This window comes from Sminthopsis crassicaudata, chromosome 3 (genome assembly GCF_048593235.1).
Source record: "Sminthopsis crassicaudata isolate SCR6 chromosome 3, ASM4859323v1, whole genome shotgun sequence".
Taxonomy (NCBI): domain Eukaryota; kingdom Metazoa; phylum Chordata; class Mammalia; order Dasyuromorphia; family Dasyuridae; genus Sminthopsis; species Sminthopsis crassicaudata.
This window is the reverse complement of record NC_133619.1, coordinates 285,296,416-285,310,303: the sequence shown is the minus strand read 5'-3', so window position 1 is coordinate 285,310,303 and position 13,888 is coordinate 285,296,416. Positions and strand designations below refer to the sequence as shown.

General features: G+C 32.4%; 1 protein-coding gene and 1 non-coding gene across 4 annotated transcripts in view; one reads left to right on the top strand and one right to left on the bottom strand.

The window, feature by feature from the left end:
• The window catches only part of TAB3 (TGF-beta activated kinase 1 (MAP3K7) binding protein 3), an 80,628-nt gene that overhangs the window by 54,779 nt on the left and 11,961 nt on the right, over positions 1–13,888 (bottom strand). The window contains exon 2 of one of the 3 annotated variants that reach the window (XM_074300858.1): positions 5,391–5,474. The exons of the other annotated variants lie outside the window; for them this stretch is intronic. The gene's annotated coding sequence lies outside the window, so the exon portion shown is untranslated. The remainder of the gene's footprint in view (positions 1–5,390; positions 5,475–13,888) is intronic. 3 annotated transcript variants of the gene reach the window in all.
• On the top strand, positions 3,642–3,746 carry LOC141565181 (U6 spliceosomal RNA). Its single transcript, XR_012488875.1, has one exon. It is a non-coding gene; the product is annotated as a U6 spliceosomal RNA (small nuclear RNA).

Sequence of the window (13,888 nt, the reverse complement as noted above, 5' to 3'; positions counted from 1 at the left end):
TTGATCAGAGAAATACAAATTAAGACAACTCTGAGATACCACTACACACCTGTCAGATTGGCTAAGATGACAGGAAAAAATAATGATGAATGTTGGAGGGGCTGTGGGAAAACTGGGGCGCTGATGCATTGTTGGTGGAGTTGTGAAAAAATCCAACCATTCTGGAGAGCAATTTGGAACTATGCCCAAAAAGTTATCAAACTGTGCATACCCTTTGATCCAGCATTGCTACTACTGGACTTATATCCCAAAGAAATACTAAAGAAGGGAAAGGGACTTGTATGTGCCAAAATGTTTGTGGCAGCCCTTTTTGTAGTGGCTAGAAACTGGAAAATGAATGGATGCCCATGAATTGGAGAATGGTTGGGTAAATTATGGTATATGAATGTTATGAAATACTATTGCTCTGTAAGAAAGGACCAGCAAGATGAATACAGAGAGGCTTGGAGAGACTTGCATGAACTAATGCTGAGTGAAATGAGCAGAACCAGGAAATCGTTATACACTTCAACAGCAATACTGTATGAAGATGTATTCTGATTGAAGTGGATATCTTCAACATAGAGAAGATCTAATTCAGTTCCAGTTGATCAATAATGGACAGAATCAGCTACACCCAGAGAAAGAACATTGGGAATTGAATGTAAACTGTTTGCACTATTGTCTTTCTACACAGGTTACTTTTACCTTCTGAATCCAATTCTTACTGTGCAACAAGAAATTCGGTTTTACACACATATATTGTATCTAGGATATACTGTAACACGTTTAACATGTATGGGATTGCCTGTCATCTAGGAAAGGGGGTAGAGGGGAAGGAGGGGAAAATTTGGAAAAGAAGTGAGTACAAGGTATAAAGTATAATGTAAAAAAAAATTACCCATACATATGTACTGTCAAAAAAAATTATAATTATAAAATTAATTAAAAAAAAAAAAAAGTTTGAGGACCACTGGTACAAGGGCTACTCACAGGCCCAGACCCATTACTGATTGACACAGGACTTGCTCCATTTCTAACTGGAGCTAGTTCCTATTTCCTTAGACTAATAGGTGGCTTCCTGATAAAAGGGGTTCTTTATGTAATGCCAAACTTAGGACACCTGATCAGTTTAGCCCATGGTAGCTCAGAATGCCTAAATTAAAGTATTCCCACCAAGTTGTGAACTGACCCAACCATTCTGGACAGCTAATTTGGAACTATGTCCAAAGGGCCATAAAATTCTGCAAACCTTTGATCTGCCAATACCATTGCTAGGTCTATACCCCCCCACCCCAAGAAAAAGGGAACAAAAGGTCCTATTTGTACAAAAATATTTATAACATACAGTGGCTAAAAACTGGAAAAGAAAGGGATGCCCATCAATTGAGGAATGGCTAAAAAAAGGCTGTGGTATAGGATTTTAATGGAACATTATTATGCTAAAAGAAATGGCAAGAAGAATGATTTCAGAAAAAATAAGATGGATAGTGAAGCAAACAGAACGAGGTAAATGTTGCACATAATAACAGCAATACTGTTTGATGAAGAATTGTAAATGACTTAGCTATTGTTAACAATAGAGATTCAACACATATTATTATTATTATAAATCCCAAAGGATTTAATAATGAAGCATACTATCAGCCTACAGAGAATGAGCTAATATTGAATGAATACAATGTGAAACATGCTATTTTTCACTTTTTTTTCTTTTTACTTTTATTCTACTCTTTTTGTACAAAATTACTTCTATGAAATAATTGCATACGTATAGTTTGTATCTACTTGTTGTCTCAGGGAGAGAGAAGGAGAAGGAAGAGAAGGGAGGGATAGAATTTAAATTCTAAATTTTAAATAAAAATGTTTAAAAATTTTAAAAATAGGGGTAGCTAGGTGGCTCAGTGGATAGAATACCAGCTCTGAAATCAGGAGGACCTGAGTTCAAATCTGGTTTCAGACACTTGACATTTCCTAGTTATGTGACCCTGGGCAAGTCACTTGACCCCAACTGCCTAAACCTAAAAAAAGAGAAGAAAAAAAAAAAAAAAAAAACTTAAAAAGAAATGGAGGGGGGCAGCTAGGTGGCACAGTGGATAGAGCACCAGCCTTGAATTCAGGAGGACCCAAGTTCAAATCTGGTCTCAGACACTTAACACTTCCTGTGTGAACCTGGACAAGTCACTTAACCCCAGCCTGTGTGTGGGGGGGGGCGGGGGGGGGCGGGGAATGGAGGCTGACATTACCAGCATGGTTCACCAGAGCCTACCCTTTTACATTTTTTGTCAGATTCTTCCCTGATACCATTTCTGTATTCCAAATATGTCAATCTCTTTTTTGCTTCTTTGGAGAAAATCTCTACAATTGATTTATTTTTGTAATTTCCTAATTTATTTTATTTCTATAGTAGAAGCTGTAACTTCTGACCTTCCTAAATTTTTTTTAAGGATTTTATTTCTCTTTTGAACCATTCTGGAATTTCTTTTTGATTCACACTCTCCTGGATTTCCTATGACTGTTTCATTAAATACTATGTCACTTCTTTTGCTTCATATCTGTTCAGAAAGTTTTATAATCAGGTTTAGTACTCATCATCTTAGGTTCAGAATACTCTGTGAAAACTTATCTATTTATGCTATGGTTTTTTGGCTGAGTTTTCTTCAATTTTTTTCTTTATATTCTCCCATCTTCTCACTTCTGAATCCTGCCCATTTTGTGGCACATACATCACTAATAGTCTTCAGCCTCTTCTTACATTGAGAGATTGGCCTGAGTTGCAATCCTGTATAGTGAAGGGTGAACCTCTGCTAGGTATTCCATAAAAGCCATCCATATTGGTTCCTAGTCCTTCTTCATTTCAATCTCTAACTAGAATAAATCAGTTATCTGTCACTTTTTGCTAGGGAAAGGAAGAATATGCCAGAAAATCTCTAGTCTTAAAGTCCCTAATATTAGGCTGAGTTTAGATAAAATACTTCCTTACCTTATTCCTCCTCATTTGATTTGAGAATATACATAGAAGGAATCATTGTCTATCATTTGTTTCAGAGGAACAGCAGGAGATGAGGTGTGTTAGCCATTAGCAATTAGGAGGATTCTAATTTTATGGATTCCAAGTACAATACATAGGTTTACTTGTATATAGCCACCAGAGTGTTAAGAATAATGGGGAAGTATATACTACTTGAGTACTTTAAAAATTAGCATTTTACTATTTTAATTCAAAAGAATTTTATCAGTGGGTTTTTTGTTTTTTTGTTTTGTTTTGTTTTTTTGATGTTATAAAATTAAGCTATAACCAGTCCTCTAACAATTTTTTTGAGTCAATGAATTTGAAGAAAATTCTTAGACCTTAACATTTTTAGTTCTATACACTGAGAAATATGTCTCCAAAGATTTATATTGGTTTTTAGCATAAAAGAACATCTATGATTAGCATATGCCATTGTCACAAAAATCACTCGAAGTCCAAGTCAAGTACAGTTTTTCTACAAATGTTAAAGTCTTATGCTCTTTCACAGATGGCATTATGCTCCAGAATACTGCAAAATCTTTTAAAGTAGATCCATAATCACTGTAAAGATTCTGACCTAACTATCCAAACAGGAAAAGAACAAGGATGAAAAACAACTAAATGGACAATCAAGATACCTTGGGCAAGAGTTGGCTTCAGCAGCACAGATGCAAAAACTAAAATGATATAGAGGAAATTAGCACTGCCCCAGAGTAAGGATGACATGCAAATTTGTGAATTGTTGCATATTTTTCTTTCATTTTTTTTGAGTATTCTTGTATAAAATGACTAATATGTAAATATTTCACATGATTAAACATTTATAACCTGTATCAGATTGTTTACCGTATTTAGATGAAGGGAGCAGGAGGAATAAAATGTGCAACTCAAAATTCCAAAAACAAAGTTTTAAATTATTTTAACATGTAAGTGGAAAAAAGAATAAAAATAAAAAATAATAAGTTCTTGGACAATCACTGAGAAATGACAAGTTGAATACAGAATTGAATAGCAGGAATAAAGTGGGCCAGACAACCATTAGGAAATTGATCTTTTTTTTTTTTTAAATTCCAAGCTTTTCCCTGAAATAAAGGACCATATACTATAAGTCTTGTATAACTACAAGAAAAATAATTTTACAGTTTTCAAAAAATTGAAACAGAAGTATATAGGGATGGAAGAAGATGGGTAGTAGTAAAGTGAACAAGTAATACATTACAGGGATTACAACAATGTAAAGGTTCTTAAAAAAAAATTAAATAAGACATAAAAGCAAAAATAAGGCAAGCAAGATCCACATAACCTATCTATGTCAAAAGAACAAAAGGTCTCAAGTAGGTTAGGTCAATCCTTCTGTGACACATTTATGGAAGATCATGGAAAAGAGTTTCCAAGGAAAGGAAGACATAAATGTATAGCAATATGCAACCTTAGAGGGAATATCCATACTTATGAGATAATAGATCCATCTGAATATAACAGAGTACTAGAAACTAGAGGCCAAGAAAATTAAGATTTATCATCATTATATCTTTTAAAAAGAATAATGTCTCTTTTCAAAAAGCTAAATTTATTCATGTTTTTGGCATTGTTACCTAAATTATATTTTCTTTTGAAAATAAGAAAAAAAAGTTAAATCTAGGAAATTAATTGATGAATAAGTATGAACTCAATCAAAAGAGAGAGAGAGAGAGAGAGAGAGAGAGAGAGAGAGAGAGAGAGAGAGAGAGAGAGAGAGAGAGAGAGAGAGAGAGAGAGAGATGGATTATGTGGTGACCAATTCCACTCCAACAAAATTTTGATTTAGTTTTTCTTTACTATATTTCCCAAATAAAAAACTGGTCTATCATAGCAAATTTGGGATTTCCAGTTATTAATTTATTTCTTAGAAATTCTACTCACAGAAAGTCAACTGCTAAGAAACCTCAAAAGGGAAAAAGAATATTCTTTCCATTTCACCCACATGACAAAATGCATGACAGATAGACCTCTCTTCTCCCAGCTCCTATAATTTCTAATCAGGATCTTTATTAAACTCAGGATTTCAATTCCAAGAAGCAGATGTATACTTAAAACATACTTTTCGGTTCACAGTATCAAAACAACAGCAATTACTTCCTTACAATCCTGGTCCAAAGCTTTAATCTCAAATCAAAAGAGGCAGTCAACTATCAATTCTATGTCTCTGTCCAAAACACAATTAATTAAGTGAAAATAATGAATGGATTAGAAATCTGTAAGTCATTTTTAGAATCATTAGAATCATTTTAAATAATAAATAAAACTAAAAACCCAAACTACAGCAATAAAATTTAGTTGGCAAAACAAGGGGAAAAAAAAATTTATTTATTTTTTTTTGCAAGGCTATAAAAGGAACGTGACATATAAGAAATCTTACCTTTGTTTTTTAATTGATAAAGACTTATCTAGGGTACTACATCCAGTCTGGAGCACCAAAGACCAAATTGGTGGATAACTCAAGCTGCAAAGAGCAAGAACACTGAATTACAAAGATTTTTTTTTTCATGTCTTATTGGTGCTTTAAAAAAAAATAAATAAATCACTGTCACTCTGTGACAAATAGTCTACCCAAAAAGAATCCTTATTTATAAACAATACAGCTAAGCAAAATGTTATCCCAATACAATTATACTATACAAATAAAATTTGTTAAACCAGTTTGGCAATTCTGAGAGAAAAAAGCACACCTGTCTATCTTGCCCTGCCTGGCCTTTACTCTTGGCTACTCTTCATGATTGAGAAGGAAAATGCAATTTATATAAAAAAAGGTTAATACCAAGTCAAGGCAGGCACCAATTGTTTTTTAGAAGTCTGGAGCTTCACAGAAAGTTAATAGAGATACTGCAGCTCCAAACTTGGCAAGCTACTGAGTTCCCTCTTGCTCAGAGAGATGTGAAAGCTTTAAATAACTTCCGATAATGTTGCAAAGAGGATCTAGCCCTGGTGCAGGTTTATTAAATTTTAATAACCCTACTATATGTATAAAACCAAACTGAGGACCTTTAAAAGCCTACAAAAATGAACTCAAGGTCTTTACATTTAGATGACACCATGCTGCTGAGACTAGGTAGTTCTCTGGCACAATGGAGGGAACTATTTTAAGTTCCCACACTCAAAAAACACATACCTGAGAAGTGGCTGGGAAGTATCATTTCCCTAACTTATTTGCTGTCCTATAACCTTTCTCAAAACACTAGAGTTAAATGGGATCTTAGAAGTCATTTATTGTTCCAAGTCATCATTAATCAGAGAAATGCAAATTAAGACAACTCTGAGATAACACTACACACCTCTTATATTGGCTAGGATGACAGGAAAAGATAATGCTGAATGTTGGAAGGGAATGTGGGAAAATTGGGATACTAATACATTGTTGGTGGAATTGTGAATACATCCAGCCATTCTGGAGAGCAATTTGGCACTATGCTCAACAAGTTATCAAACTGGGCATACCCTTTGACCCAGCAGTGCTACTACTGGGCTTATATCCCAAAGAGATCTTAAAGAAGGAAAAGGGACCTGTATGTGTATTTTAAAAAATGTTTATGACAGCTCTCTTTATAGTAGGTAGAAACTGAAAATTGAATGGATGCTCATCCATTGGAGAATGGCTGAATAAATGGTGGTATATGAATGTTATGGAATATTATTGTTCTGTAAGAAATGACCAACAGGAAAAGCCTGGAGAGACTTACGTGAACTGATGCTGAGTGAAATGAGCAGGACCAAGAGATCATTATATACATCAACAACAATACTATATGATAATCAATTCTGATGAATGTGGCTTTCTTCAACAATGAGATGAACCAAATCAGTTCCTTTTGTTCAATAATGAATAGAACCAGCTATACCCAGTGAAAGAACTCTGGGAAATGAGTATGAACCACTACACAGCATTTCCAATCCCTCTGTATTTGCTTGCATTTTTTATTTCCTTTTCAGATTAATTTTACATTATTTCAAAATCCGATTCTTCTTGTGTAGCAAAATAACTGTATGGATATGTATACATATATTGTATTTAACATGTATTGGTTTACCTGCCATCTGGGGGAGTGGATGGGGGGGAAGGAGGGGAAAAATTGGAAGAGAAGATTTTGCAAGGGTCAATGCTGAAAAATTACCTATGCATATATCTTTATAAATGAAAAGCTATTAAAAAAAAAAAAAGTCATCTAGTCCATCAGTGTTAAACTCAAACAGAAATGGGGCTCAGGATCCTTATGGACCACACACTGACTTAGTTTTAAAATATAGCATTATCTATTTTACTATATTTTTATCTATTTTGCTAAATACTTCCAAATTATATTTTAATCTGATTTAGCTGAATATGCTGGGTTTTGTTTGTCATCTCTGTCTGATCTAATCCATTCTGCTCATCTTTAGACTCAGAGCAGTTAAATTACCTTGCCAAAAATCACCAAGTATTGAGTAGTAGTACTTAGGATTCACACTTGTATCATCTGACTCCAGTATTCTTTCCACTGTGCCATGCTGCTTCTTGTGTTGGTTATCAAAGTTTTTGGAAAAAGACATTCTGCCAAGTTTTAAAGAACTTGATATCTAAAGTATATAATGTTAGATAATGTTACCATTATAGAGCTCAGGCAAACAAACAAACAAAAAATCCCAGGGATGGATCCTTGGGATCCCAAAATCCGTTATCAATGTAAAAAAAACCTACAAAACAAAAAGGTTATATGTGCACAGACTCAATATTTTTAAGTACTGAATGTTGGTAAAGGGCATCAAGTTCATGTCATCTAATAATTGGCTAAATGAGGATATTTGATTTGAAGAAATTTTTGAGATGTTTCCAAGTAATTGAAAAGCTCTCAAATGGAAAAAGAAATAGAACTGCTCTGGCTCTAAAATATTGAGTTTAAGTTGCAGAGGGATATCGATGAAGCAAAATTTTCCTAATACAAGTATTTATTTGGCACTTTTGTGTTAATACTGTTCTAACAATAAGATCTATCCAAAAACAGAATGGGTGCTTTGAGAAACTGGATTACCATTCTCATTGAATGTTTGTCCAGGTAAGGTAGAATGACAACTTATCAAATATGAGAAGATTCTTTTTTCAGATACAGATTAGATTAAACTCCTTATTAACTCATGTTTTGTGATTCTGTGAGTTTAGTAGAAGGAAGAAATCAAGGCTAATAATCTATTCAAAATTACACAGCAAGGTTCTTGAATAAACCCAGAGAGTTGGTAGATGGAACTGGCAGAAGTTTCTTCACCTAAGAGTTCCCTATACCAATGAAATCACAATTCTAATCTCTATCCATACTGTTACGTTATAGAACTACATACTTTCATTAGCCATGGTTATAAAAAGATCCAAGATGGGGTTTAAAAGGTGAACAAGGGAATGATTCAAATAATCAATATTTTAGAACTTGGAAATCTTAGATATATTTTAGAGGTAAAGTAATGAAGAGACTAATAATAATGATGGTCCAGTGAGGTGGGAGAGAATATAAAGGAAGAATCTATAGTACTAGGGAAGTATTTCCAAGTATTTAAATTATTCCCAAGTAAATATAATATTACTTTACACAAGAAGTGATAGTTATAGTATTCTTGACAAAGTAGGTGACATAGTTGGCGTGACAAGATCATTAGGGCTTTTAAGGAGCTAGAAAATTCCAAAAACCAAGGACACCAGGATAAATGGTTTAAAAAATATTATGCTAATGATAATTACAGAAGGCAAAAATTATAACTCAACATGTTTCTTTAAGCAGAATTTAGACCATTATCCTAGTTAAGACATGAAAATTTTACAAGTCAAAATCTTAAGTATTAAAGATCAAAGAATTCCAGAGTTAAAAGGGACTTTGGTGACCATGTAATCCAACTCATACCACCAAAGATTTCCATTGAAACATGTATCCTTCTTTGACTTTTCCTTATCAGGTTTCTTTGCTGGATCATTTATACCTCATTTCTTACCTAAATGTACCATCAAGTTCTGTCCTAGTCTCTGGTCTCTAAATATTTTCTAAGCTTCAACTATTATCTTAATGGAGATAACTTCTATGTCTACATATTTGCTATTTTATTTTAATACTATTTGCTATATACATTTGGCTTGATATCCCATATATATCTTAAATTCATGTTCAAGGGAGAATTCATTTCCCCTCATAAACTGGACCTTTCTTCCTCATTTCTTATTTCTATCAAAAGTACCATCATTAACTTATGCTTATAACTCAGGAGCCATTCTCATCTCTGATGCACTCCCTAAATCCACTAAAATACCAAGCTTTGTTGTATATATCTTTACAACTCTTACATCCTACTTCATCAGCCCTTCATCATTTATACTACTGAAATAGCTTAATTAATCTCCCTGCCTTCAGTCTTTTTCCTCTCCAATAAATCTTTCACACAGTGTCAAACTGATATTCCTTAAGAACAGATCTGACCATGTCACTCTTCTGTTCAAGATTCAATGGTTTTCTCTTTTATATGTCACCACTGCCATAAACTCAAGTACTTATTTCCCAGTTGTAACCAACTATATGGTTTGCTCTAAACTTTTCTTTTAGGTACAAGTTGTCTTCTTCCAGGACAGTTTTCCTTGAATAGCAGCACTTTAAAAAATAATCACTACAATTCAAATATCACTGGGGAATCTATCAACTCTCAATCATTCCAGTTGAAAACATTTTAATGATTAAAATATTTAATGAAGGGGAGCCAGTTCAGGACCGCCATTAACAAACTGAAAAGTGTCCCTGGAAGTCTGAGCAGGAAACTATGGCATATGAAAATCGGCTGAAAAAACTAAGTTAAGAAGAATAAGAACATCATAAATACAAGGCCTAACTTGTGGAAGAAGGATTTTATTTGTTTTACTTGGCTGTGAAGACTAGGAGCAAAATTGGGGGGCGAGGAGGGGGGAGGGAAAAAGTTTTTTCTTAATAGCAAACAAAAATCAGCTAACAATCAGAGTTATCCAAAACTAGAATGGACAGCTCCAGCAGATGGTGGATTACCCCTTACTAGAGTGCCTTCAAATGAAGATAGGATGATTCTTTGTTGGTAATGTTGTAGAAAAAGTTTTGTTTAGATTTAGGCTGGATAAGAGACTATTAAGGACCCTTCCAAATGTAAAATTCCATAATTCTTTTTTTTTTTTTCGATTTATGAAGTAACACAAGAATTTCTATCACCTAGCTGAATTTGTTTTAAAAGTTTAAAAAGATGTTTACTCATGAAACTGAAAATTATATACTATTTGCTATTCCTTTTAAATATATAATAAAGTTATCATGTAATGCTTGTCTTTTTGTTATGCTATTTTTTCCAAAGACAATCAGTGACATAAGAAATAAGTACATTATCAAAGTAGTATTTACAAGAAACCCAAGAGGAGTGATTGGTAACTTTTTTTCATTTCAATTAATTAATCAATCAATATACATTTATTAAGTGTCTGTTCCGTGCCAGGCACTGAGCTTAGGCAGTCTAGAGAAACTTATGTATTCCTTCCAAGAATAATTCTTAAATACATAAAAGAAAATACATAAGACGCCAAAGGAAACCATTATGGTAAAATACATTTATCAAAATATTAAAAAATCAAATTTACAGCGCAGGTTAAAAACACCCACCCCACTCTCACTCCTCCTTAAAACCAAAACAATTCAGTAACCTTTAAAACTCAAAATCACAAAACACAAAGTCAAGCAAGGAGGGGTAAGGAAGAATGGAGAAAAAAAAAAAGAGACATCATTATTCATAAACTTTGGTTTACTTCTATTTAATATAAAGAGGGGCAATAGATGAGCTGAGAGCAGGAAGAAAATCCCAGAGAACTTTCAAGTTCCTTCTAAATCAGTCTTTAACAAAAGAGTTTCATCATCATGTTTTTAAAGAGTAGAAATACTTCACTATAATACAATTATGATATAAATTTTAACATTTCAAAAGTTATGTCCAAATTATGTTCTGGAAAACTCTATACCATTTATTCCTGATTAATACCTGTTTGTGAATTTCCACAAAAACGATTCCCATATGTATATTTGTACACATACATATATATGCATGCATGCATGTTATGTTTATATATACGTATGTATATACATTAACTGTGTAAATGTATAAGTACTTATATATATATATATATATATATATATATATATATATACACACATACATATATATATATATATATATATATATACAATACACACACACACACACACACACACACACACACACACACACATATATATATAAAACCTTATTCAATAACAGTGAGGATGAGCAGTATATATTCTTTAAAGAACTCAATCCATCTTATTTTTATTTTTAATCAACTGAAAAAGCAGGTATTATGCAAAATGCTTGTTCTTTAAAAATTTTCATGCAGAAACTAGATAATGGCATTCAAATGATTTGGTTTGATATCTTTTGAATTTCAATGAGCTAGCATAAGATATATAAACATTATGTTTACTAGAACAAAAGATTTTTAAATGACCTTATATATAAGTATAAAGAATGTTTTAAACCATAGGAAAATCAAAAGTATATGAATATATACTAATTTTTTTTTTTGTGTTCACCTATGGTTTGACAAAGTTTGAGTAGTATTTCACTCAACAAATGAAAGCTATTTTATTAGAGATATCTTTCAATTCACCCTATAAAAATTATGCCAACTTCCATGCGAACATTATCATCTAAATTACTTTACTTGACACTCATCAGGAATACTAAAAGTTAATTCAATTGAAGCAAAGATAAGCATTTCTAGAGGCATAGTATGTGAGATGAAATATAAAAGATAGCTTTCTGTGTATGGTAGATGACAATTTTCCTGGAATGCAACTTAAGTGCCTGTATGATAACTCAGAATGGTGGCATAAAATACTAGGTGTCATTTAATTAAGCTTCTGGATATAAACCGAATCTTTTTTTTTTTTTTCTCAGAATAAATGAACTTTACTTACTTAGGTCTTGTTATTTAACCATACTTAATAGGAATATTAAATATCATCTTTCCCTTTATTTTACTTTGTGTCTTTAACTTAACATGAGAAAAATATGCTAATTATAATCTTAAATTAACAGAATATTGGGCAAAAAATGCTGAATTTGGAGTCAGAAGACCTGAGGTTTACATTCCAGCTCTTTCATATATGTGGGCTCTTTTTTTGGGGGGGAAGGGGAGGAGAGGAAGGCTTCGAGAAGGCAGGACACTTTACCTGTATGGGCCTCACTCTGCTTGTCTACAAAATAAAGGGCACTGGATGACTCCTCAAGTCCCTTCTAGCTCTATATCATGATTGTATGACCAACTTTGATGGAGATCAAAAAATATTTTTAAATTTTGGAGTTATGTTTATTAAGTGAATATTACATGAAAGGACTCATTTGATTCCGATTCCATGTGTATTGGGCAGACTTTTAATGAGGTCTCTTTTAAATAGATAATTAGAGGGCAGCTAAATGGCACAGTAGACAGCATTGCACTTGGAATTTAGAAAGATTCATATGAATTCAAATCTGGCCTCAGATACTTAATTAGCTTTATGACCAGAGCAAGTCACTTAACTCCAGCTGCCTTTAAAAGGATGGGGGGGGGGGGGGGGCAGGAGTAAATAAAAAATGTTCCAAATTAATCAATGGTCAAAAGATATGAACAGTCTTGAAAGGGAAAAGTCCAACCTACCAATGGCCACAAAGAAAAACACTCCATCAATTAAATCATTTTTTAAAATGGAAAATATAATATGCTATCAGTTTCTGCTAGAATACCATTAAAAAGATATAACTATAACTCAAGTATTGGTAAACTAATGATCAACATGATTTCAAAACTCATGATCACAAATGTGATATAATTACTAAGTTTCTTATTAATGTTCAGAACTAATGTCTGAATTTATAGAATATTCCTGTTTTGAAAGATTTTCAAATTTAAAATCATTGTGAAATTGACTGCTATTCAAGAATTATATTATACTACACAAAAGATTTATAAAAAATTAAAAATATAATACATTCAAAAATATGATTTATTCCTGGACCTAGTCCTGAGCTATTCAATATTTTTTATCAAAAATTTGAGGATTATAAATAGCTTGTTTATCAAATAGAAGAAACAAAGTTACCATGTGATACTTAATATAAAATGGGATATTTAAAAAATTTTTATGATTGTCACCTAAAACTATTAAGATGAAATTAATTGGGATAAATATAAAAATTTCCACGTAATTTTTTTTCATCAACTTAAGTATAAGATGGAAGAAATTTGGTTGAATATTAGAATCAACTAAAGAAATTAATCAAATCAAAGCTTTAGCAAAATTTCAGAAGAAATCATTAGCATTTCTACATATTACCAAAAGTCCAACAGCAAGAGACAGAAAGAGAAATTATATTTTAAAATAACTAGACAATATCAAATATTTGGGAGTCTACCTACCAAGACAAAACCCAAGAACTATATGAACATGATTTACAAAACATTTTTCACAAAAATAAAATCAGATCTAAACAAATGGGAAAATATCAATGCTCATGGGTAGGCCAAGCTAATATAATAAAAATGACAATTCCACAAAAATGAATTTATTCAGTGCTAAACCTATCAAATGGCCAAAATGTTATTTTGCAGGCTCAGAAAAAAATAACAAAATTCATCCGAAAGAACAAAAGATCAAGAATTTCAAAGAATTAATTAAAATAAAATGCAAAGGAAGGTGGACTACTTGTACCAGATCTAAAATTTTACTATAAAGTCATTTGGTATTATAAGAAATAGAGTGATGAATCAGTAGAATAGGTTAGGTATACAATAGTCAATGACCATAATAATCTACTATTTGATAAATT